Source organism: Diabrotica virgifera, chromosome 7 (assembly GCF_917563875.1).
Source record: "Diabrotica virgifera virgifera chromosome 7, PGI_DIABVI_V3a".
Classification (NCBI taxonomy): Eukaryota; Metazoa; Arthropoda; class Insecta; order Coleoptera; family Chrysomelidae; genus Diabrotica; species Diabrotica virgifera.
This window is the reverse complement of record NC_065449.1, coordinates 199,120,631-199,145,647: the sequence shown is the minus strand read 5'-3', so window position 1 is coordinate 199,145,647 and position 25,017 is coordinate 199,120,631. Positions and strand designations below refer to the sequence as shown.

General features: G+C 31.5%; 1 protein-coding gene across 1 annotated transcript in view; it reads left to right on the top strand.

Annotated features, from left to right (window-relative positions):
• The first annotated feature begins 6,725 nt into the window (after nucleotides 1–6,725).
• The window catches only part of LOC114339219 (fatty acid synthase), a 66,707-nt gene continuing 48,415 nt past the window's right edge, over nucleotides 6,726–25,017 (top strand). Inside the window, exon 1 of the mRNA XM_028289840.2 lies at nucleotides 6,726–6,979. The gene's annotated coding sequence lies outside the window, so the exon portion shown is untranslated. The remainder of the gene's footprint in view (nucleotides 6,980–25,017) is intronic.

Genomic DNA, 25,017 nt, shown 5'->3' with positions numbered 1-25,017 from the left:
CAGGCCGTCTGCCAACCCAAACGTGTATTTTGCGGTGTTCGCACATTATTCTTAAACGCTGTAGAATGATATAATTTTACGGCGCACGGCACGTTTGTACGTTATCTGACATTTAGATAACATAAAAATAAACTGAACACAGTGCATAAACCATATAGGTACGTCGACGTTAATAATAATAATTTATTTATAAATTATTGTTAAGTTTTCAAGTTAATGATAAAACAGAAAAATTTTTATTAATATATCATGTGGATTTGTATGCAAATTTTATTTTACCATAATCATATAATTTCGGAACAGCACGCGCTTCGCGCGTACCGCCCTAGAACCTTCAACCGCCCGGTGCTACAGCACCCAAAAGACCCCTGGTTAAACCGGCGCTGATGGATACTAGATTGTTTTATGAAAAGTTTCCTACAAATGTCCATAAGACGTACATTGAATGTACATCACATGTACATTGAATGTACATAAGGTGTACACTGAAAGCTCCAACAACGTACACTGTACGTTTGTTGCGGACGTTATATGGACGTCCAATTTTGTGAACACTGGACGTTCGTTGGACGTCCATCGGATGTCCATTGTACCTTAGCGGGACGTCCATTGGACGTTTCAATGTACACAGATGTACGTCCATTGAATGTCCATAAAACGTACTTGTGCTATCTGGGCTAAGAAAGTTTTTTTTGACAAAATACTTGCTTTTTGCGTTATTTGCGAAAAACCGTCCAAAAACGTGGTTATTTTGTTGAAAAATGAACATATTCACTCGCAAATAACTCGAAAAGTGTTGACTTGACGAAAAAACCCTATAGAACAAAAATTACTTAAAATTAGTCAGTTTATCTATTTCCGGACTTATTTTTGACATATATTTTTTCACTCCCAAGAGGGGTGAAAGTCACCCAGGGCAAAAGCACACATCGGCACAATATCACTTTTTTTCTTTGACATGTTAGCTATGCGTATGCCAAATTTCATCTCAATCCAAACTGTTCTTTAAAATTTACCGCAAAAACCGTGAAAGAATGTACTATTTGGTATAGCATTCGGCCAGAGATCGAGAGGTCTTGAGTTCGTATCCGGAGCAATCCTATACTTTTTTTTTATTTTTGGAAAGTGGTAGTATTACAATTAGTTTAATATTTAAAAAAAATTAAAACAAACTGCTTAAAGTATATTTATTTTTAAGAAATCATAGAAATAGAAGTATAACTTCTTACGTGCGTACAAAGTACACACACATTCTTTTTTTAATATACGCACTGAGAACAATCATTGACTGAACTTTCGTTAAATTTCGCCAAGGCAACTTTTTTATAAGGAGTGTTGCGGGATCCTTTCATTGAGATGCATCTAATTGCCAAAATTTGGTAGGTTTTGGAAATTTGCATATTGTCATTTTTGTATTTTTCTATGGTACCTAAATTAAACACGTTCTCTGGTCAATAATGGTCACATTATTTTTATAAATAAAATCCACAAGGAAAATAAACAATTTTTCTTGTAGCTGGCTGTATACCATCAATCACAAAAATTTTGTGAAGAATCCTTTGTAAAAGGTATACAATTTTTTTGTTAAAATCCCTTTAAGGGCTACATCATAGAACGTTTTCGATTTTTAACAAAATCATCATCAGTGTTAAGAACAGAATTGCAAGCTGAGCCACCAAAGAAATACCAGGGTAAAAACCAGGGTACCTTTAAATGGTAAAAATATATTACAATCGCACATTTGCTTAAAATTTCATAGGATGGATAATATTTATAAAAAATTAGGCCTTTTCAGTGGCGTAGCTAGGGTGGGGCGGAGGGAGCGCTCCGCCCTGGGTGTCACCCTTTTGAGGGTGACACTCGAGAGACCCGATCACAAAAGATTGAATCGTTAATTTGTAACTTTACTCACGTTACAATACAATCAAAATACAATTCGATATTATTTTGTGAACACACGAAACCGAGTTTTTTGTCAGGAAAATCACAACCCAGCTGTGGACAAAAATTGGCGCCATCTATTTGCAAACCCACTGGCGACATCCACTAGCTTAAATACTCGAGAATCAGTGCGGTTTGCTTCCTTGCCGTTTTTCCGATGCGACGTTGCATGTTCTGTGTTCTGTCTCGATCCATATCGATCAAATGTCTGAAGTGATTCGATATGTGAAAATTGATAATAGAAAAGTCTAGGTCAAAGTGGAATTTCTCGGATTTTTTCCGTTAAAAGGAAAAAAATCAGTTGATCTAAGTAACGAAATTCTCAAGAAGCTTGAAAATGATGGATGTAAATTCTTTGAATGTATTGATCATTCAATTAATTTAGATATGAGACCAACACTCTTTTGCACAAAATACATTTTATGTAACATCTTTCGGAACTGTAGAGGCAATTTTGAATTTTTTTTTCTGTTACCACTAGCTGCTGGGAAGTTCTTAATTAAACACAGCAAAGTATCTGTTAAACGCCTTTCCACAACGCGTTGGAGTGCTCACTATACTGCAGTTAAAGTATTTGCAGAACATTTTGACAGTATTGCTGCTACAATTGATGAATTATGTCATCAACAAGAAAATTTAGCCACCAGAGGAGCCGCACATAACCTTTTGCCCGCTGTTTGTCACATTTCTTTGTTATAAATTCTTTTGTAATGATGTACCAACTACCAGAGAAATAAATTTTTGTCAGATTGAATTGCAAAGTAAAGGCATAACCATTGATCAATCAGCAACCAAAATAGGGGCACTTCGTCTTTATATTGAAGAAAAACGTGGTCATATTCAGGTCAAAAAAAAATATGAGGACGAAGACATTCCCACCGAAAAACGAATTCGACGTCAAAAACGAATGGAAGATGACGAATGGCAACAATACAGGACCCATACTTAGACTTACCAATTCAGCACATACGCTGGAATGTTTTGACCTATTCAATGTTGAACTAGAAACCAGATCAAAGTGTGTTCATAATGTGGCTTCATTGTTCGTGGTTGTGTAGACAAACACTACTTTGCTTTTCACCCACAGTGAACAGTTGAAATAAGATGTTTCAACATTTTGTGACTTTTACCACAGATTATCAGAACATGATCTGATAATATGTGCTTTTACCATGAAGAGGTATCAGAAGCAGACCTCCTGCTACAAATACCAATGCTCAAAAGACATTTACCAGCGACCAATATTACAGTATCTAAATGGTTAGCTGTAGACTTTTTAAAATTCATTGTGGAATTGGATTTCATGGGATCTCTCCCAAACTTAATGGTCGCATTAAAATTGTGTATAACCATTTGTATTTGTGTATCGGTTGCTTCATGTCAGAGAAGTTTTAGTAAGCTAAAATTAATCAAGAATTACTTACGAGCAACAATGACGCAAACAAAGCTAAATCACCTCGGTTTATCAACTATCGAATATGAAGCAACACAAAACAAAAACACAGAAAATGTGATTTCAGAGTTTGCCGCTATTAAAACTAGAAAAAAATATTTTAACTCACAATGTAAAACAAAAAATAAATGAACTCTTATATACAGGGTGACTGATTAGTGGGGTAAAGCTCAATAGCTCCGCTATAGTAATAGATAGCAATAAAAGTTAATAACAAAAATTTTAGCCACCTTTGAGCTTCATATGACAAAATTAGTTAGAATGTTACAGGGTGTTCGATAACACAGTGGCAGACCTAACTTATGTTTTTTAAATAGAACACCCTATATTTTATTTTATATTCGAAATCCTGTTAACTTCTCCATCACAAAAATATAAAGGTTTGTAATATTATACAGGGTATTTACAAAGTTATAACCAATTTTGTATGAAAATCGTAACAAGTTCAACTCCCTGTATAAATAAAAATAAGCACAACAGCAATGGTTTATTAATGCCATATTTTTTATTTATTGTCAAAATTTTTAAGAATTATTGATATTGCTAATTTTCTTCATATCAAATACAGGGTGATTCAAAACGCAAGTACATTATTTTCTCAGTAATGTTAAATGGAACACCCTGTATTTTATATCATTATTGAAAAGTAACATTAACGTACTTTAATTTTTATATAACATTCCCTATGCCCAAATTTATTAGTTTTCGAGATATTTTCATTTTTCAGAGCAAATTATTTTAGGTGTTTAAATTTATCTAAATTTTAAGTAAGCCATGACTGAATTGACAATTGAAGATTACCGATTATCAATCCGGTAATCAATGTAACACTGTAGTAAATAAAGAAATAAAAATAATTCATTAGTAATACATTTTACAAACAAAAACACAACCACTACATGCAACATTTTTGAAACAATTAAAAACTATCTTTTTATGTAAATGCAACAAATAAACAAAGAAAATTAGTAACAAATTTTAAAAAAACACACACAAACACAAAATAAAATATTTTGTGAAGACAATTAAACACTACTTTTGTATGTAAATGTAACAATGTAACAAATAAAGAACGAAACATAATTTATCAGTAATACATTTTGCAAAAAAACATGTTTGAAAAAATTAGAAGCTACTTTTAATAAAATATTTTTAATATTTAATTACATAAGGTGTTCAAAATTATCTCCTAACACATTATTTATGTACGCCTAAAAACGATAATTGAATGAGCTACTTACTCTACGGAGCATTTGTAAATTAACACATCGAAATACACTTTGTATTCTATTTTTCATCTCATCCCTTGTTGTTGGAGGTATTTTATAAACTTCATTATTAACGTAACCCCAAAAAAATCAGTCTAGTTTATTAAATTCTGGTGATTTGAGTGGCCACGCTACTGGTCCATTGAAAAATGAAAATATCTCGAAAACTAATAAACTTAGACATAGGGAATGTTATTTAAAAATTAAAGTACGGTAATGGTACTTTTTAATAGTGATATAAAATACAGGGTGTTCTATTTAAAATTACTGAGAAAATAATGTACTTGCGTTTTGACTCACCCTGTATTTGATATAAAGAAAATTAGCAATATCGACCATTCTTGAAAATTTTGACAATACGTTAAAAAATATGGCATTAATAAACCATTGTTGTTTTGCTTATTTTTATTTATACAGGGAGTTGAACTTGTTACGATTTTCATATAAAATTGGTTATAACTTTGTAAATACCCTGTATAACATAACAAACCTTTATATTTTTATGATGGTGAAGTTAACAGGATTTCGAATTTAAAATAAAATATAGGGTGTTCTATTTAAAAAAACATAAGTTTGATCTGCCACTGTGTTATCGAACACCCTGTAACATTCTAACTAATTTTGTAATGTGAAGCTCAAATGTGGCTAAAATTTTTGTTATTAACTTTTATTGCTATCAATTACTATAGCGGAGCTATTGAGCTTACTATCGAGCCCTACTAATCAATCACCCTGTATATTATTTAGTGCAATTTCATTAACTATAATTCTTAATTTTTTCATTACTCAAAACATATGTTTATCGGATTTTCGTTGATTTTAAAAATCTTTATTTTTAGGATTTGGGGTGACACCTGAGATTACCGCCCCGGGTGTCACCCTTGCTAGCTACGCCACTGGGCCTTTGGGCACTGTATGATTCTCCCATCACGTGGGTTGCAAAGCAAGTAGATGTGTCTCTACATGACGAATGTTAGATGGCAAGGGCAACTCGAGTTGTCATCTAACAGTCGTCATGTTCAGACACATCTACTTGCTTTGCAACCCACGGCCTAATTCTTTATAAATATTATCCATCCTATGGAATTTTAAGCAAATATGCGATTATAATATATTTTTATACCATGTATTAAAATTAAAGGGTTCGCACTCTGGTATTTCTTTGGTGGCTCAGGTTGCAATTAACCTGTTATCAACACTGATGATGATTTTGTTAAAAATCGAAAACGTTTTGTGATGTATCCCTTAAAGGGATTTTAATAAAAAAATGTATAACCTTTTACAAAGGATTTTTCATTAAATTTTTATAAATGTACAAAATTAGACAAGGAGTGATTGATATTTATAATGCTTCTACTTGTTGAATAGTCCTATATAAAGATTTTTATAATCTTATAAAACTGTGCTAGTATGCATTTCCAATCCAAATAATGTAGGTATAGTATTTTTACTACAAAAACGTTATTACGTAGGTCCAAATTTTTGACGTAAGAGAACTGTCAAAACATTAGAATGTGACTTTTCATTATTGCTATGTTTATTATAAACACGGCAATAATGAAAAGTCACATTCTAATGTTTTGACAGTTCTCTTACGTCAAAAATTTTGACCTACGTAATAACGTTTTTGTAGTAAAAATACTATATATAGACGTTACTTGGAAATTATTAATAGATCAGACATTTTATTGTTTGTAAATTCAGCCTTAAAATAGGAAACTCATGTTATTAAATTACGTACTGTGTGTATAAGACATTAGCAGAACCCACGCCTCATTTTTAATTATAATTAACTGATGCATGTCTTGAAAATTCCAGCACCATGCAGTATGGTTTAAATTTTAAAACAATCTTCCTATCTAAGCTACATACATCATTTTTACTCTGATTAAAGAAATCGAAGTATACAACATTGACCTTCACATTGAGACGACTTCGTGTACGTAATCTGGATATTTCACGACCTTCATAGTACATTACCGCATTCGCTACTATCACTTTCTCCCGTCTAAGGAAATTTCCCCAACATCGGCATCATCGCACCACCTCATCCAGCCATCATCGACCGAAAATCGGCATCCGAAAAGCATGAGTCTTTCACGCGAACGGACGATTGGTCCAAACGCATGGTCTGACAACGAACCACTAGCGCTGGCAAATAAATGGCAAGCGCACTTCTTTGCCGGTCAGTCAATAGTGTGTACCCCAGGACACAAGAAAATAGTTGTCAAAATACACAATATTTATTAAATGTGTACCGGTTTTTTGTGATAAAAACGTTCCTGTAGGATCTTACGGATACTTTTGACAGTTTAAAGTGAGTTGACATCAGTTTATTTTTGTGAAATTAGGTTAAGTCGAGGGCGGAATTTTTAAATGGTGGATGCTTTTTGGATTGTGTAAGGGAAGTTTTCTAGATTTTTGAATCCTACTACAATATACTCTTAACAAACTGATCCTCGTACAGATTTTTCGAATTTAGCAAAGAAATTTTTACATTTTATTTCATTATTTTAATTATATTAGAAGTATCTCCTGCTAGTCCTGCTTGCTCGTTTTTAAATATTTATAAATACTCTAAAGTTATCTGTACATGTTATCTTGGCAAATATTTTACATAGTAACGTATTTACTTTTACAATACACAATACCTACTTCAGACTTCTACACAATGTGGGAGGCATTTTAAAATTTAGTTTAATAATCTAAAATGTTTAGTCTACAATGCTAATTTTGTACCCACTTCGTTTATTTCAAATTTTTTCGGAGGACGGACGCAATAGGACAATTTATTATCAAATAATTGCTTAAATTATATGCCAGCCTGATAAAAAACTACATTTTTTTACTAACATATTTCGTCAATTCGTTTTTATTATTTTAATTTAACAGGTACAAAAATTAACAACAAACACTTTATTCTTCTTTCACTTGTTGAAGACATCAATAAAGTTCATAAATGCGTCATTTTTTGTTCTTTAACTGTTCCGTCTGCCTTGACCTCTTAAAATCAATATTCCAATATCATGTTTAAGATTTTCATCATTAGGTATAGGAAAGATAATATTTGTGACTGGAAAATAGCACTGACAATATTTCTTTCCAGAATACAATAGTCCAAATTGAAAGAACACTAATAAAAAACAAAAAAAAACAGAGATACATTTTTAATATGAAAAAACTGTCTATAGTGCGTAAAAATAAAATTACAGCCCTAATAAATTATTTAATGCTGCTAATTTTTTCAAGTTGTGATAAGACTGTTGTCAAACTAAGACTCTTTCAAGAAATAAAGTTGTCAAAATGGCTTTATTCGTGATAAACTTGCGCGTTTGTACAACATTCTGATCTTCATGTTCTACTTGTATTTTTTCTTAAAAACAATGCTTTATTTGTCTTTTTCCGTGATTTCAATTAATTATATTTTCTGATGTAATGGAACTGGAACATGCCTTTTTAGAATCTAGTCTGGTAACAAATGTGTCTCCGAAAGCCTGTAATAAATAGACTTTCTTAGAAGCTAGATCTTTAACCTTTAACTACACGCGCTGGCGTATTTTGTACGCCAGATATAAGAATTCTACTGCAAATATATTTAAAAATTTAATTTTTGATCTTGTTTATCTCTCTAACCTATGTGCTCAATGTGCTTTACAATTTGGTTTTAGTTTCGTTATAATCGGCGTTCTGGGAAGATCATAATTTACAGTTTATTATTTGTTGTTTCCGGTGGTGGACAATATACGCCACGGTTATATTAATATAAGTAGTAATATAAGTGCATATTTCAATTGTTTTTTAGTCATTATGGCACAAAATATATTTGTCTTTATAAACAATACTTTTTCTCCTGTAAAAAATCACATTTCAAAAAAATTTTTATTAGTAATTTTATTTATCATGGAATCTAGTTATTTCATGATTCCAGTTATAAATCCCAATTGGCTTACTGAGAAAGAACTCAAAGTATTCACTGATGCCGAATAAGGTTTATAACAAACAACTAAGTGTATTTTTTCAAAAAAAATAAACAAATCCGCTGTTTTTAAGGGTATTTTCTTGTGGCGTATAAAGTACGCCACGCGTGTAGTTATGTTCTAACTTGATACGCGGGTAGTTAAAGGTAAGGGCCGGTATTTCCAACCTCACTTAAGCCAAAGCTTACTTTAAGCCTTTGCTTAAGCTTAGATGCCTGTATTTCCACTTCAATTTGAGGCTTAAACCTAGGCTTAAACCAAATAATTTTAAGCTCGCGCGGGAGTTGGTTTAAGCCTTTGCTTAAAATTTGTTTTCTGTTTTTTGAGGTTATTTCTATAGATTATTAATTATAGAGTTGTTTTGAAAACCAACTTTTAAGTAATAACGTTATTATTGGATTATTAAATCATAATCTATTAATTTATTAATCGTAATAACGATTATTAAAATTCTTACTACTTTTGGAAGGTGTAGGCACATGAAAATTTTTTATTTCTACAATGCTTGGTAGGTATAATTATTTTACAAAAATAAACTTACATTCCAATTTGACATTTTAAGGAATATATCCAATAAACAAAATTACAAAGACGGATCTATTGCTTATGCAAAATAACAATAAAAATATAACCAGAGAAAATATAGACAATATACTAAAAACACATGTACCATATACACAAAATTAAGTGAAGTAAAAATAACATTGATACAGATATCAAGATAAAATTAAATGTCAACAGTAGTGGTTTTTACCTCAGACAGAACAGTTAGCTCTGGCACTTTGACGTATTCAGAGGTACCAAACCAATTAACTTTACAGCTGAGCATCAGTTTAGTTAAGAGAATGATGGAAATACGGCACCCAGCACCCAGCTTAAGCTTCTCCTTAACTTTTGACACAGGCTTAGCTAAGCAAAAGCTTAAGTAGCTATTGAAATAGACTGTATGCTGTATGTACCTATGTATGGAGTTAATAGGCCTGTTAGGCCCATTTCTGGATGGGTAATTTCCATTGTTCTTAGCTGTCAGCTTCCAATCTCTGATTCCCATCTCTTTCCATCGCCACATCTCTCCATGTTTTTCTTGGTCTTCCTTTTTTGCCCTCGGGTACTCACCAACCAATATTTTTGGCTTGTCTATTAGGTACCTTGCATTCTTTCTAGATGTCTGAGCCTGAGCCATTCCAGTCTACGTTTTTTACTACTTTCGTTATTGCAGAGTTAGCATACACATACAATTGGGACACTTTTACATTAGTTCGTCTCCTCCATTTTCCCTCCACTAGTATTCCACCGAACATTCTGCGAAGTATCTTTGCAGGTGTCATTTTTGTAGTTGTAAAGTATATTAATATTAGATTAGAGGATTCCGAGAAGGATTCGATATAAGAACGGCCTTCACCGATCTGTTTAATGGATAAAAATTATTTGATATTTAATTTAATGGATAGGTATGTTCAATTTTTAAAAAAACAATGGGTGCCCGATATAATTTTGTCCAGCCTATAATTAATTAATAATTAAAAAATACTTTTTTTATTAATTCTACTAAAATTTTAATGCCCGACTGGTCTATTATTTGACAAAATAATGACATTATTTTGAAGTGTATAAGTACAATATAACGCCCAAGGGCGTGTTATTGAAAAATAACGCCCTAGGGCCTATTAAATTTAAATAACGAGTTAAATACTGTCAAGTTGACAAATAAAACTCTTAAGTAAAACTATGGTTACCACAATTACGTTACGACTATTTCTGGTAAATGTACTTATTTGAAAACTAATTAATTCAAAATTCATTCAAATTTTTTGCATATACAGCGTGTCTACTTGAGTTGGAAACATATGGGAAACTTTTTTATTATTAATTTTACGAAAAAAAGTTATTCTTTATAAAAAGTTCTGCATGCCCCAAAACCTAAGATTCAATTATCAGATATCAAATTTTCTCAATATTATACGAGGTATGTCAAAAAATATGAATTTCGGCTAAGGGTAAAGTACCTTTATTTCTCTCAATATCGAAAATTCTTATTATGAAAAGTTGTTTGGAAATAAAAACTAAGCTCAAATATGTAATTACATGCTTCTAATTGGAAAAAAATATTTTCCAAATTTTTCTCAAATTTATTGATACTAACTTCGTTTTTATTCATTACACATACGATAACTCTTTTATTATTACTTTTACGAAAAAAAGGTATTCTTTATAAAAATCTCTGTATGTCCTAAGACCGAAGATTCAACCAACAGATATGACATTTTATTAATTTTATACGAGTTATGTCAAAAAATATGAATTTCACTCAAGAGTAAAGTACCTTTATTTTTCACAATATTGAAAACGGTTATTAAAAAAGTTGTTTAGAATTAAAAACTATGTGTCAATATGCAATTACATCCTTCTAATTGAAATACTGTGAAATATAAAGGTGCTATAATATTGAGCGAATTTCATATTTTTTTACACACCTCGTATAAAATTAATAAAAGTTGATATATCATGGTTGTGTCTTAGATTTTAGACCATGCAAAGTTTTTTATGAAGAATAACTTTTTTTCGTAAAATGAATAATAAACGAGTTATGATATTTGTAATAATTAAAAACGATGTTGGGTATCCATAAATTTGACAAAAATATTTTTTTTTTCAATAAGAAGCATGTAATTGCATATTTCATCTTAGTTTTTAATTCCAAACAACTTTTTATCATAAGAATTTTCGATATTGAGAGAAATAAAGGTACTTTACCCTTAGCCGAAATTCATATTTTTTGACATACCTCGTATAATATTGAGAAAATTTGATATCTGATAATTGAATCTTGGTTTTGGGGCATGCAGAACTTTTTATAAAGAATAACTTTTTTTCGTAAAATTAATAATAAAAAAGTTTCCCATATGTTTCCAACTCAAGTAGACACGCTGTAGATAAAAATAATGTAGTCGGACATTAAACGTTGAAGGCACCATGGGTATTATAATAATGCTTTCGGTCAACGTATATACCTCGGGCCGAAAGCCCTCGGTCTATAAACCATTGACCTCAAGCGTTATTATCCTTATAATACCCTTGGTACTTTAATAACTATTTCGGCCTGGGCAGATATTATATTAGATTTTTCGGATCATTCAAAACAAAAAAAGGTCTTTTGTAATTTTTCTATTAAAGTTGATCGTTTTCGAGTTATAAACAATTATTTTAATGACGATTTACAAGGCTCTAAAACACAAGTAAAAAATATTACTTTTGTAATCATCAGGTAATTACCAAAATTCAAGTTCAAACGCTGATTTTTAAGTCCCGATAATAATGTTTGCCATGTTTTATTCTAAAACATATTTTTTTAATTCCTAATAAGGAAAGTTTCTTATGCGAAGATGGGCGATCGGGCTCCATTAAAACTAAAAAAACAATGTTTTATAATTAAATAAGCCCAAACAACTTATCAAGAACTGATAGAATAAAGTTTCAACTTGAATTTAGTACTTCGTATCAAGAATGATATTTTTAACTTAAATATGTATTGGGGACTTGAAACTCGGAATTTTTCGTTTTTTTTTTAGTTTTAAATTGTTTATAACTCAAAAACGATTAACTTAGAGAACAATAATTACACAAAACCATTTTTGTTTAGAATAATCCAAAAAATCTAAAATAATATCTGCCCGGGCCGAAAAAAATGTTCGTAGAATTTATAAGAAAAAGTCATTTTATTAATTAATTATACTAAATTAGTTTTGACAAAATTATATCGAGCAACTCTTGTTTTTCATAAAATTGTTAACATACTAAATTATCTATCAAATAATTTTTATCCATTAGGTAAGCAGGTCGTCCTTAATATCAGAAATTAGACTAATAATTCCGCGGTTCTACGAAGTATCTTTCAGACCGCTGTCGAAAAGGTCTATCAGGCCAAATGGCCTCGTGGAAATTTACAACCATTTAATTAAACTGACGTTCAAAAGAAAATTTTTTTCTATTCGTTTCTACCAATACACTATCGGCATTTTAGCAAAAAATCATCCTTGACTAGTGGGTATAAACATCTTTATTTGTTTGTCTATAAAATAAAATTTTATTTCTTTCAAATTTGTTGTTAATTAAAAAATATACAAACTATAAAATAAAATCTTATTTGCATCATTCAACACATGTGCGAATGTCATACGATACGATATCAGCGTTTACATAATAATATCAGCGTGTAGCATAATAAAACTCTGGGTATTTTTCTCATCGAAAAGTTCAATGAAATCAGCCGATCATGACTCACTGCAAAATAGGATTTGACGTATTCGTATTACTATAACTTCCTTTATCTATAAGCTTCATCTACAAAATAGTTATTTGAGATTTATAATGTATAACTGTATTTCAATTTAATTCATGTTTGGGTCGATAATTACGAATCTTACTCAGTGAAAAACCGCTAGTCAGTGTTGGACTAGAAGGATACAATATTATATCGCATTTAATTTTTAATTAATTTTTGTTTAATATTTGTTTCATTCTTGGAACATTCTCTGAAGATATTTCTTAATATTATACATATATGCAGTTTTTTCAACTTTACAACTGTAGAAAATTCATTTGTTTTGCTTATTCCTTCTCTCTTATCTGCAGAATTCATTCCTCTTATAATTCCCGTGTGTAGACTATTATAGTTCAGAGAAATAAGGAAAAAAATTATCCTGTTGGTGACACAACCCCCTCCAGGCCGAAACCAATTTTTTTGACTAGTATAGACATCTATAATAATAACCTATATGTTTCCTGCAGCCGATTTTGATGATTTACATAGTTATAAACAAATGAAGATCAAAAAAAGGTAAATTTTCGCTTTTTCGTCTATTACCAAAAAGTTAAGCAATTTAAAAAAATTTGAGACTAAGACGCTCATAAATCGTATAAAAAATTTCAATATGGCGTTCTCTGAATATGTCTATTCTTATTGGTTGCTTAGAAAATTGCAAAATAAATCATACATTTTGAGTTTTTATAAATATTCATAAGTTATGTAAAAATTAACTTCTTATTACAAGGAATGCTGAGACTTCTGGTGCTTAAATCATACCCTAAATTTCAAAGCAATTGGTCAAATAGTTTAAAAGTTATTTAATTTGTTTATCCCAAAATCTGAAAAAAAAATCCAAAATTTTACCTTTGTGTTCCCATTTATTTTGCTTATAACTCATAGTCCTGTCGCCAGGGGGGGTACAACGGCCTCCTTAATTCAGATGGACTTACCCAAGTTTTTTTATATATTTTGACCCGTAGAATACGAATTTTTTGGGTAACAGTTGATCCGGATGTCGATAAGATTGTTATAGACAAAGAACTTGAGGAATTACATAACAGCGATTTCTCGCAAAACAAAACATCTTTTTGTATTTTTTGGGTCATTTTAAGCAAAAAATATTCCTACAAGTTTTTTCGTAGAATGCATAGTTTTCGAGATAACCGCGGTTGAACTTTCAAAAAATCGAAAAATTGCAATTTTTGAACCCGAATAACTTTTGATTAAAAAATAAAGTAGCAATTCTGCTAACCGCATTTGAAAGTTTAAGTCAAGTTATATCGGTTTTGATTATTTTCATTGCTAAAAATTAATTTTTTTATTGTTAAACTAATCTATAAACACATAGTGTTTCCCGTGACTAATACATGCGTTTTAACGCATGCTACGTAGAAAATGCCTCGCTTGCACTTGTAGCTACTCTACCTACTCGTTCGATTTTAAATGAGAAATCATAGAAAACATCAGTCACATACTAGGTGTTTATAGCTTTGTTTAACAATAAAGTAATAAATTTTTAGCAATGCAAATAATCAAAACCGATATAATTTGACTTAAACTTTCAAATGCGGTAAGCAGAATTGCTACTTTATTTTTTAATCAAAAGTTATTCGGGTTCAAAAATTAGAATTTTTCGATTTTTTGAAAGTTCAACCGCGGTTATCTCGAAAACTATGCATTCTACGAAAAAACTTGTAGGAATATTTTTTGCTTAAAATGACCCAAAAAATTCAAAAAGATGTTTTGTTTTGCGAGAAATTGCTGTTATGTAATTCCTCAAGTTCTTTGTCTATAACAATCTTATCGACATCCGGATCAACTGTTACCCAAAAAATTCGTATTCTGCGGGTCAAAATATATAAAAAAAACTTGGGTAAGTCCATCTGAATTAAGGAGGCCGTTGTACCCCCCCTGGCGACAGGACTATCAAGAAATATTGGTGCTACAAAAAAATTGTAAAGGAAAAAATTTTGTTTTTCAATTACATAATACCTATTTGAAGTTGAAATTTTACATAATATTTTAGCTAGAAATTGAAAATTTAATGTTTATTGTTTAAAAAATTGCATTAATTTGGGAAAAATATAAAAGATGGAAATTTTTCCTTTAAATTTATTAGACTCCTTAAGGTCATGGGTACATAATTCGCAAATATTTTACGGCTATCCCTACCTTTTCTGTCTTTACATGGCAAATTACGTGTAGTAAAATTCACACTGGTATGGATATGTAAATATTACTAGAATGTCATTCTACTTGATAATGTCATAACTAACTTAAAGAGATGGCTTTTGAATGTTCTTGGATAACTGTTATTTTTTGTATAATTGCAAATTATTAATTCAGTTAATAAATGTGATAATTTTTTCACTAACTATGTATTCAGTGATTGTAATAATTTATATGTACCTACAACAAAAACTAATACTCAATCGAGAAAAGAGGAAAAGTGTTCAACTGATTTTTTAATAATATATTGTTACTATGGAACGCTTACAATTTTGAACATCTTTAACAACAAAATACTTGGATCACAGAATATATCTTGATGTATTATCTGCTTCTGTCTTCCATGAATAATACACAATAAATAACTTTTTATAAAGTTCACGTCTTAAATCAATTATTTATCAAATACACTATATATCAATATTATTTAATCAACAACTCAAAATATTCCCGATTCATGTCAAATATTTAAAATTGTCACTGATTGTCAGTGTCTGACTGACAATATTCTATTCGACTGAGTGCGTTGTATGACAAAGATAGATTTGGAAAATAGTACCACGGACATTGTGTTCATTTTTTTCGAATCCTGAAAAAACCAAAAATATTTTTGAAAAATCTAAACGCAGAATGAAAGACTCAATTATTACCGAGGGCCGAAAGTCCCTTAGAATAAATAAAAAGTTTATTTTGAATGAGATATTTGAAATTAAAAATAACACTAAATTTTCTCTTAGTTTTTCACCCCTGTAACTTATTAAAATAAACATTATAGAAGTTCTCAGGGACTTTCCGCCCTCGTTAATAACGTAATTTTTCATTCTGCGTTTAAATTTTTCAAAAATACTTATTAGTTTTCTCAGGATTCGAAAAAAATGAATCCCCATTTGAATAGCATTGCAGCCGAAAATACGTACCCATCCTCTTAAATACGACTAAAATGGTAAATTGCGGTAGGATCTCCTTAATAGGTTTTGCATAATCATTTTAAAATCAAGGGTTCGCAAAAAATTTGCAAAATAATGCTCGGCTGAAAATAAGCACTTTAAATAGTCGATTTTTTATATAAAGACAGGCCCACTATTAAAAAAAAATCAATTAATTAACAAAATTAATTAACAAGCCCAATTAACAAAACAAATCAATTTGACCTGTATCAGGAACTTGTTAATATAGGAAGTCCAACCCCCATTTCAATACAAAATCTCCTACATAATATTAATGACCAAACCTTAAGAAAGATCAATCAATTTTTAACAATATTTCAAATTAAAATATAAAATAAAAATACTTAGTTATTTGAAAATCATATCACAATGAATTTAAAGAAGGGAATATGGAAAAATCCAGACCCTTTGAAAAGAGGATTCCCTTCCAGTTAGTCTAAATACGAGGACTGGCCAAGTACCTAAGAGGTGGAGGCCATGAAACTACAAGAAGAAGAACCTTGGATTGCAAAGTTATGCAAAAACGATCCTATTGCGATCCTAACGAATTTTAGCACACGTTTCAGTCATATTAAAGGTATATTTTAGAATATGAAGGCTGTAAGTTTTTTCAATGAGTCGAAAACATTTAAAGGAAAAAGCGCCATTTTGCACTTTTTCTAATTACATATTGCTATTTTTTAAACGATAAACATTAAATTTTCAATTTCTAGGTAGTCAAATATTATGTAAAATTGAAAAACAAAACTTTTACTTCGTACATTTTTTTGTATAAGCAATATTTCTGAATAAGAGTTGAAAGTATAAGCGTAAACGTTAAAATTTTCTAAAATAAAAAATTGCGCATATTGATTATTGATACAAGATACATCCTGAACTAAGTCCAGCAAAAAATTCACTCCTATGGAACATGCCCATTATGATCTACTTTTAGACATATACTGCCTGAACTATAATAGGTAAGATTTATGTTATCAAAACAAGTGATGCAACTAAGCGAATATAAATCTTTTCCCAACGCACCTATAATTTTTTATCAGGAACAAACGTCATAAAACTTTTTTATTTAGATTAGATCACACATATTTTTTGAGTGTTTTTGAGTGCCAAGTTATTTCAAGTATCAGAAAAATTAATACGAAATTGTATTCATCAGTCTCTTCTTCATATTATGTTTTGCAAATAAATTTCAGGATGTATCGGTAATAAATAAGAAATAAGCATGTACCTATGTATGTTTATAGTGATTTCAGGATAAGGTAGATTCCTGTGGATCTGTCAGTTCTTGATTTATTTGTTGCATTTTTACTTCAGGGTGTGAAAAATACACGTAGAATTTTCTTTCCATACTTATTTTCAAAAAATTATTTACAATGTCAATATTGGTAGTTTTTAGTGATCTTGAACAGTTTTTTAAAGGCACGATGTCTGTTTTTTTATTAAGGTATTTTGTTAAAAGATCTATGGTGCATTGTTGACCGTTCACATCTGAAGCTTGTTCTACTTCGTTTTTGGTGATTTTTAGGTCCTTTCCATATTCTGTACTTCTACTAAACCATCTTTTGGATGTAGTACCCGATTTATTATCACATTTATTTCTATACTTTTTTGGAATATCGTTAAATAACTTTCTTTCTTCACATACTTTTTATTTGTTTACTTATGTTTGGGACAGTTTGATCAAGTGATGTGTCTCGTGTCTCCATGGCGTGTGCTCCATTGTCCTTATAAGAAACAGATTGCTTTATAATTTTATCTATTGTTATCCTTACTCCTAATTGCACTTTTCTTACATTTTGCTGTAATCAGTGCATTTTTAATCAAAAATTTCCAAAGGTACTAAAGAAAATATTACCGAAATACTTTTCACCTGAAATAAAAAAAATATTATATACTTACTAATAACAGTACGAAAACTATAATAAAATAACAATATGTATTAGAATCCAAAAAAATATGCCTACAAAATTCGTACAAGTTAAGTATAAAAGTTATTTACAATCATATATAACAAAGTTTCCTGTATATTTTACGTTGTTGATTACTCTCTGTCTTCTGTTATACCATTATTTTTACTAGTACCTTTTGTTATGCTGTTGGTTAAAGAATTCCCGCAATAATTATACAAACAACCTTAAATAATAGTAATCAAAATAGTTTATGCGGTAGCAAGATTAGCCTTACAAACGTCCATTAAATTCATGTAATACTTTATTGCTCGGCTATATATTCTTTTAATTTATTTTTTATTAAAAGAGTAGTTCATAAACCGTATTTTTTACTTGATTAATGTCATTTTTAATGTAATAAAATACATTATTACTAATAAAATATAGTGTAAAACTTGATGGGAGCAAATATTTTAAAATTAAAAAAATATGGAAGAAAAGAAAGAAAATGTATCAGTCTCATTTAAAAAGCTTTTGATTGTTAAGTCTTTACTGTAATAATTTGATCTAACATTAATTTGAAGAAGGTTAATACGTTTAAAGGTAGTTGGAATAAGATTGCGAGCAAAGAAGATTAGAACTGGTTTTTAAAGAAAGAAAGAAAAAAAAGAATCTAGAGTCTCTTCTAGAGTGTCTTCAACATATACGGCGAGTGGATTATAGAGAACTGGCAAGGAGGAATTAGGTACTACAGTGGTACCAAAATAACCTTCGGGACACTAATGATACCTCCCTCATCGATGCATCTTAAGAAAAGTCGTTCTCCACATTAAAAAACAAATAATTTAACTATGTAGAAAATCTATAACGTAAAAGCGTACACTTATCTGATTTCCTTAATAACCAATCAAGGGGGATGCAGTGAAAAAATTAGAAGAATTGCAGTGACCAAGAAAGCCGTGACAAAACTTACAAAGATTTGGAAAAGTTATCGTATAACGCTTAACACGAAAGTACGAATAATTATTAAAAGCCTAGTATTCCCTATATTCCTATACTATACGCATCGGAATGTTACGCATTAACACAAAGAGATAAAAAAATCGATGCCTTTGAGATACACTACTAATGTCGAATGCTAAGCTAAGAGTGTCTTGGACTAAGAAAAGAACTAATTTATCAATCCTCCAACAGATCCAAATAAAGAAGAGACTACGTACCATGTTAGTTGAAAATATTGCCAAGTTCTTCGGCCATATTTGTATTAGAAGAAATGGTTTGAAAAGATTTACAGTGAAGGGCAAGGTTCATGGGAAGAGAAGTCGCAGAAGATCGCCAACCAGATATACAGATCTTATTATGTGAGATAAGAAACTCACTGGCCAGACTCTTGCCCAATCAATAAAAATATCGGAAGATTGAGACAAATGGGAACTGACAGTACAAGAGACTTCACGAAATCAGGAAGCTTGAAAACACCCTACCAACTAGGAAGAAAAAGAAGAAGATGGGATAGAAATATCAATAGAAATAATAAGACAAAATCTACATGACTATAATCAGAAGTGTAATCACGGTAACCTTAGAGGTATGAAAATTCAAAACAATAACAAAACAACAAACATATGCTAGAAGCTACTGAAATGGAATATTGACAGGAATACTTACACACAACTCATGATAACCGTAAATTTACAAATATTTATTATCCAAAAAAATTGGGTACCAATTAATACTAAGATCAACAATAATAATTTGCTAAAGTTATCTTACCAATCGTTCACAATCTTGACTACACCTTTAGAAGAACATCTCGTTGGCAAATCTACGAAAACAAAAAAATAGTTCGCACTTCGCAGTCAACTACGATTCCTCCATTATTATTATTTTTTCATCATCTGTTAATGAATTGAATGTTTTTTAATTCTTTTTTTTTAGTTATTGTTTAGATCTTAATTGGCATAACGTTTAGCTTTTTTAATATTTATAAACATTTAATGTTCCGGTTTACAAAATTCTCGTTAAATACTGATATAAAGGAAGATACGCTTTTAGTATACGTCATTATAGTCGTTCTAACAGCCTTCTAAAGAACTAGTGAGCTTGTTGTGTTGTAAGTAGGGCCTGTATTATACTTAATACTTGTGTCATCAAATTTTATATTTTGTAAAAAAATACCTACAATTTAATTTGGCTGAGAGGTGTAGGTTATTTTTTTTGAAAATTGTGTTTTGTTTTGTTTAATAGATAATCCACTACAACCCAGTGTATATCATCATCGTGGGCTCGAAAATATTTATGGGTTTGGCCTACCATGAGCTGTTCCTACATTCCAACCTCTTATGTGCCTTATTTTTCGAGTTTAGGATATTAAACAGGATCTTCAGGCTCTTCAGGCCTTGTTCTGTATATCTGAATCTGCGTCTCCCTTTGGTCTTTTTCCTATTGGGATCTGTTTAGTTAGATTCTTGTGTATTTCTCTTTCCCGCATCCGTTCTAAATGATCCATGCTTGGTTCATTATAAGTTGTGTAGAGTTTAAAGGAGTTGGTGTATGTCGTCTGTGCCAAACATTCTTCCATCAACGCCTTTATATGTAGATGTATCTCAGAATGTTCGTTCAAAGGTAGCCACCAGGTTTCTCCCGTTTTTTGACAATATCTGTGTCTTTGATAGTTCTTCTCATAGTACTACAACCTGGGCTCACTGCACAACTCAATTCCATCTCGAACGTCGTTCATGATAGTTGAGTCAGTGGGTGGGAGCCATTGTTATTAAATCTGGCCATATGTTATCTCTCAATTGAGGGGTCTAGATTCAAAACCGGACATTTCCACTTTATGTCATTCTGAGTAAACTTAAAAAACAATATACAAATTTACTGTTCCCTATCTCAAAATAGAGGAAAAGTCCACCTTTGCATCTGAACCAATTCTTTTACACTGAATTACTACTAGGAACTGTCCAATTTTGCTCTTTATCAAATTGTTAATAAATAGATCTCTAATCACAGATTCCAGAGGTGTTTTCAACTAATTTTGACCAAAAAGTGGAAATGTCCGGTTTTGCATCTAGACACCTCAATTGCATTCGTGGACGTCTTTCTCTCTGTCGGGCTTCCTCCCAGATTAAGCTGGTAAGGCAGTTATTAGGGAGTCTATGGAGATGGCCAGCACATCTTAGACATTGTGATTTAATCTCTTGGACTACGTCGCGCGTCGCTAGCCCTATACATCTGTTTGACAAAGATTCTTCTGAGGACGTTTATCTCAAAACATCAGTTTTCTTTCCATTACTTTTGTCAGCGTCCACGTTTCGCGCCCATACATTAGCACCGGTCTAAGCACCGTTTTATATTCCTGATTTTTGATGTTCATGTTAGGCTCTTAGATTTAGTAGTGTTGTGGAGGTTGTTCATACATCTGCTTACTGCCTAAATTCTCCCTTTTATGTCTTCCGTAATATCGTTATCTGCGGGGATTGTCTTTCCGAGATATTTAAAACTCTACTCTTTCAAAGCTATTATAGCTCTTAGACCCATATAATATGGGTCTATTGTTACATTTTGCTATATTTTGTCTGGTCTCTTGTCTCTTTTGTCTGTTAGTGCACCTATATTTGGTTTCCTCTCTTCATTGACCGTTAGACCAGTTTTTTAGCCTCTATCACTAAAACGGTTTACTGTAAAGAGGCCGAAAGCAGTAGACCGAATAGCACTTTACCGAAATCTCAATAGACCGAACAGTAGGAGACCGAAAAGCAGGAAACCGAAAAGCATTAGGTACATAATACAGGGTACTCAAATAATATTGTAATCTGAGCAAGGGATAACATCAACCTCCCTTCACCCTTTATCCAGGCTGACTGGCAGCACAAAGTACTGGCGAGTTTAGAGGTTGTTTTTTGCTGTTTTTTGTTTTTATTTGTTTTTGGTTTATTTTTTATTTATTATGTACAACACTAATGATAAAAATTAAATACAATACTAAAAATTAAATATTAACAATTACATACTAAAAATAGTTTACCTTCACTAATTTGTTTAACGGATGAAAATTATTTCATATTATTGGTAGGGGAGCAAAGTATGCTAAATGTGCAGTCACTCGAGCGCTTTGAGACCTAGTGGGTTGTGAAGAGTAGGTCCTAAAACCAAAAAAAGTTAAGTAAAATTTTCCATTTTAGTGAGCGCTTGACATTTTTAAATTTAATTTTCCATTTCCAACAATCGTTTTTTCCGATTATAACGCCATTTATGCATAATTCGAAAAAATGTTTCCAATAAAAGTTACTTATTTTTTCGTGAGGAATCCAAATCTGCAATAAAAAATAGGGGCTCCTATTTAAGATTTTAAAGTAACCCTCCACCCCACCTCCGTAGGGGGTCGTGTTTGGTGCCATTCGATAGATTTTTTAAAAATAATAAATAAGTGTATTTTACAGTTTTTCGATCTGATGTTCATTTCGCGAAATATCGCGGGATTCGTATTTAAAATATTAAATTTACCCCCCACCCCTCTCCGTGGGAAGTCGTGTTTGGTATCATTCGATAGATTTTTAAAAAATATTGAGCGCATATTTTTTAGTTTTTCGATCTGTCATTCATTTCGCGAAATATTCGCTTTTTTCTTGTGAAACTTTGGGACTCACCCATTTCCTTACGCCCGGCTTATATCGTCAGATTTTTGAAATATACACTCTTTTGCATGTACTTAACTTACCTTATCTTAATCTGACAATTTCGAGCTTTTTTAAGGATAGATTTTTTTTTCGGGCCCCCCTTAACGAACTCCCCTGTGTTAAGAGCCAATATATGGTAGAGGTACATCTGCAGGATACCAGGTTTCTCTCCATATGATAATCTGACGCGCTCGAGTAACTGCAAAAATCCCCGCTTGGGCTCCCCTACCATATCAGACTGTGCAAATTTACACAGTGTATATAAAATAATACAAAAAATACAATAAACACAAAGACAAAATACAAAATCTTACCATAATTTACTGCAATCTTTTTTAATTTATGTACCATTTCGGTCTAGTGAGGTTTCGGTAAAGTGCTTTTCGGTCCAATGAGTTCGGTCTACTCCTTTCGGTCTAAAGATTTCGGTCTAATTGTCGTGTACCCACTAATACAGTCCAACCCTCTTATTGGAATAGCCTTCGTGCCGAACAAAAGTATTCCTATAACCGGGATATTCTAATAAACGATCTTTGGTGGCTAGCAGAAACGTTTCGGCACCTCAAATTTCTATTCCTTAAAGCGGGATATTCTTTTAACATTCATTTAATAAGCGGGTTCGACTGTATATCTTTATTTATCTCTTTGGTTCTGATATTATTATATTTAGAAACATTATTTTTTATCTACCTACAGACTACTTTTCTTCCTATATTATTACATTGAAAATGTAAGTTTCATAATATTATTTACCACAATCTGACCATGTTCTATAATCACAAGAAAAATATTTTTGATAACGCACCACACTGCGTCATTAGTTACAACATGCACATTTAAAAACACATTATTATTTATATCATTTGCGATGTCCTAAAAGCAGGAAAATTAAAATTAATTTTTCTACGAGCGTGCAAAAATGTCTACTTTCGCGCACGCATTTTAGTTTAGAAAGTTTCACGTTTCCGCACGCGTGTTACTTTTCCGCACGCGGTTTTTACTTTTCCGCACGCGTGTTAATTTAGATATGTTAATATGGCCTTAAAGTAATTATAATACATGCAATAAACTAATATTTAGATATATACTAATTTATTTCAAATATATCTTATTGTGTTCCTGTTTTAATGAAATTAACGCGACAATTCGATGAAATAAAATTATTTTGACATAATATTCGAAAGTCAAATCGGTAGACAATAACAGTCGTTTTGAATCATCGTCATGGAAACCAAGATCGTCGTCATGCTAACTAATTACATATATTGAAAGTTTGGTTTTGACAACCTTGTCAAAGAATTAATTTGTGTATGTATTTTCATATTAATTAAATTAATTGATTAAGATTTGGTAATTTTTTAAAGACTCTTAGAAAAAATATTGTTCCTAACTCTTGCAGAAAGTCTCTTTTCCGCACTCGACTGCTTGCCGAACTCCCGCTTCGCGTCGTTCGGCAAACTGCAGTCGCGTGCGGAAAAGAATGACTTTCTGCACTTGTTAGGAAAATAACTATTTTCTACGGCCGTGCTAAAAGAGCCACGCTTTCACGCACGCATTTCGTTTCCGAAAGTTGCGCTTTCCCGCACGCCGTGCGGGAAAGTAAAATACCTTGTAATATGACATTATAATATATTATAATACATATATATAGTTTAGCTCTCCAGGCCTAGAAGGCCCATGGCTTGGTTTACTATTCCTTTCCAATCTCTCCTATTTGCTGCTTTATTTTTCCAATTTGTGATTTTCAGTTCTTCTATGTCTTTTTCAACATCTTTCTTCCATCTGGTTTTCGGTCTACCTTTCTTCTTCTTTCCTCCTATTCCTCCCGTTAGTATTTTTTTGGGAAGTCTCGTGTTTGGCATCCTTTGGATATGTCCCAACCATCTCAGTCTTTGTGATTTTACGATCCCTACTATGTTTGGTTCACCATACATCCTCTCCAATTCCACATTTGGTCTTCTTATCCACATTCCATTCCATATCTTTCCGCCAAATATTTTTCTTAGGACTTTTCTTTCCCATACTTTAAGCATGACTTGCTCGGATTTGTTCATCGTCCATGTTTCACTGGCATACAAGACTATAGGTCTTATCACTGTCTTGTATATTCTTATCTTAGCCCCTCTAGATATGTTCTTATTTCTCAATAAGTTGTTTAGAGCAAAGATACAACGATTACCAGCCATAATTCTCGCTTGGATTTCTTCTTTTATATTTGGTCTCCTAGTGAATGTCGCTCCTAGATATTGGAATCTCTCTACTTCCTCGAATTTATATATTTTTGCCTCTGTGTTTATTGTCAGGTATTGTCCTTGTGTGTATTCTCGT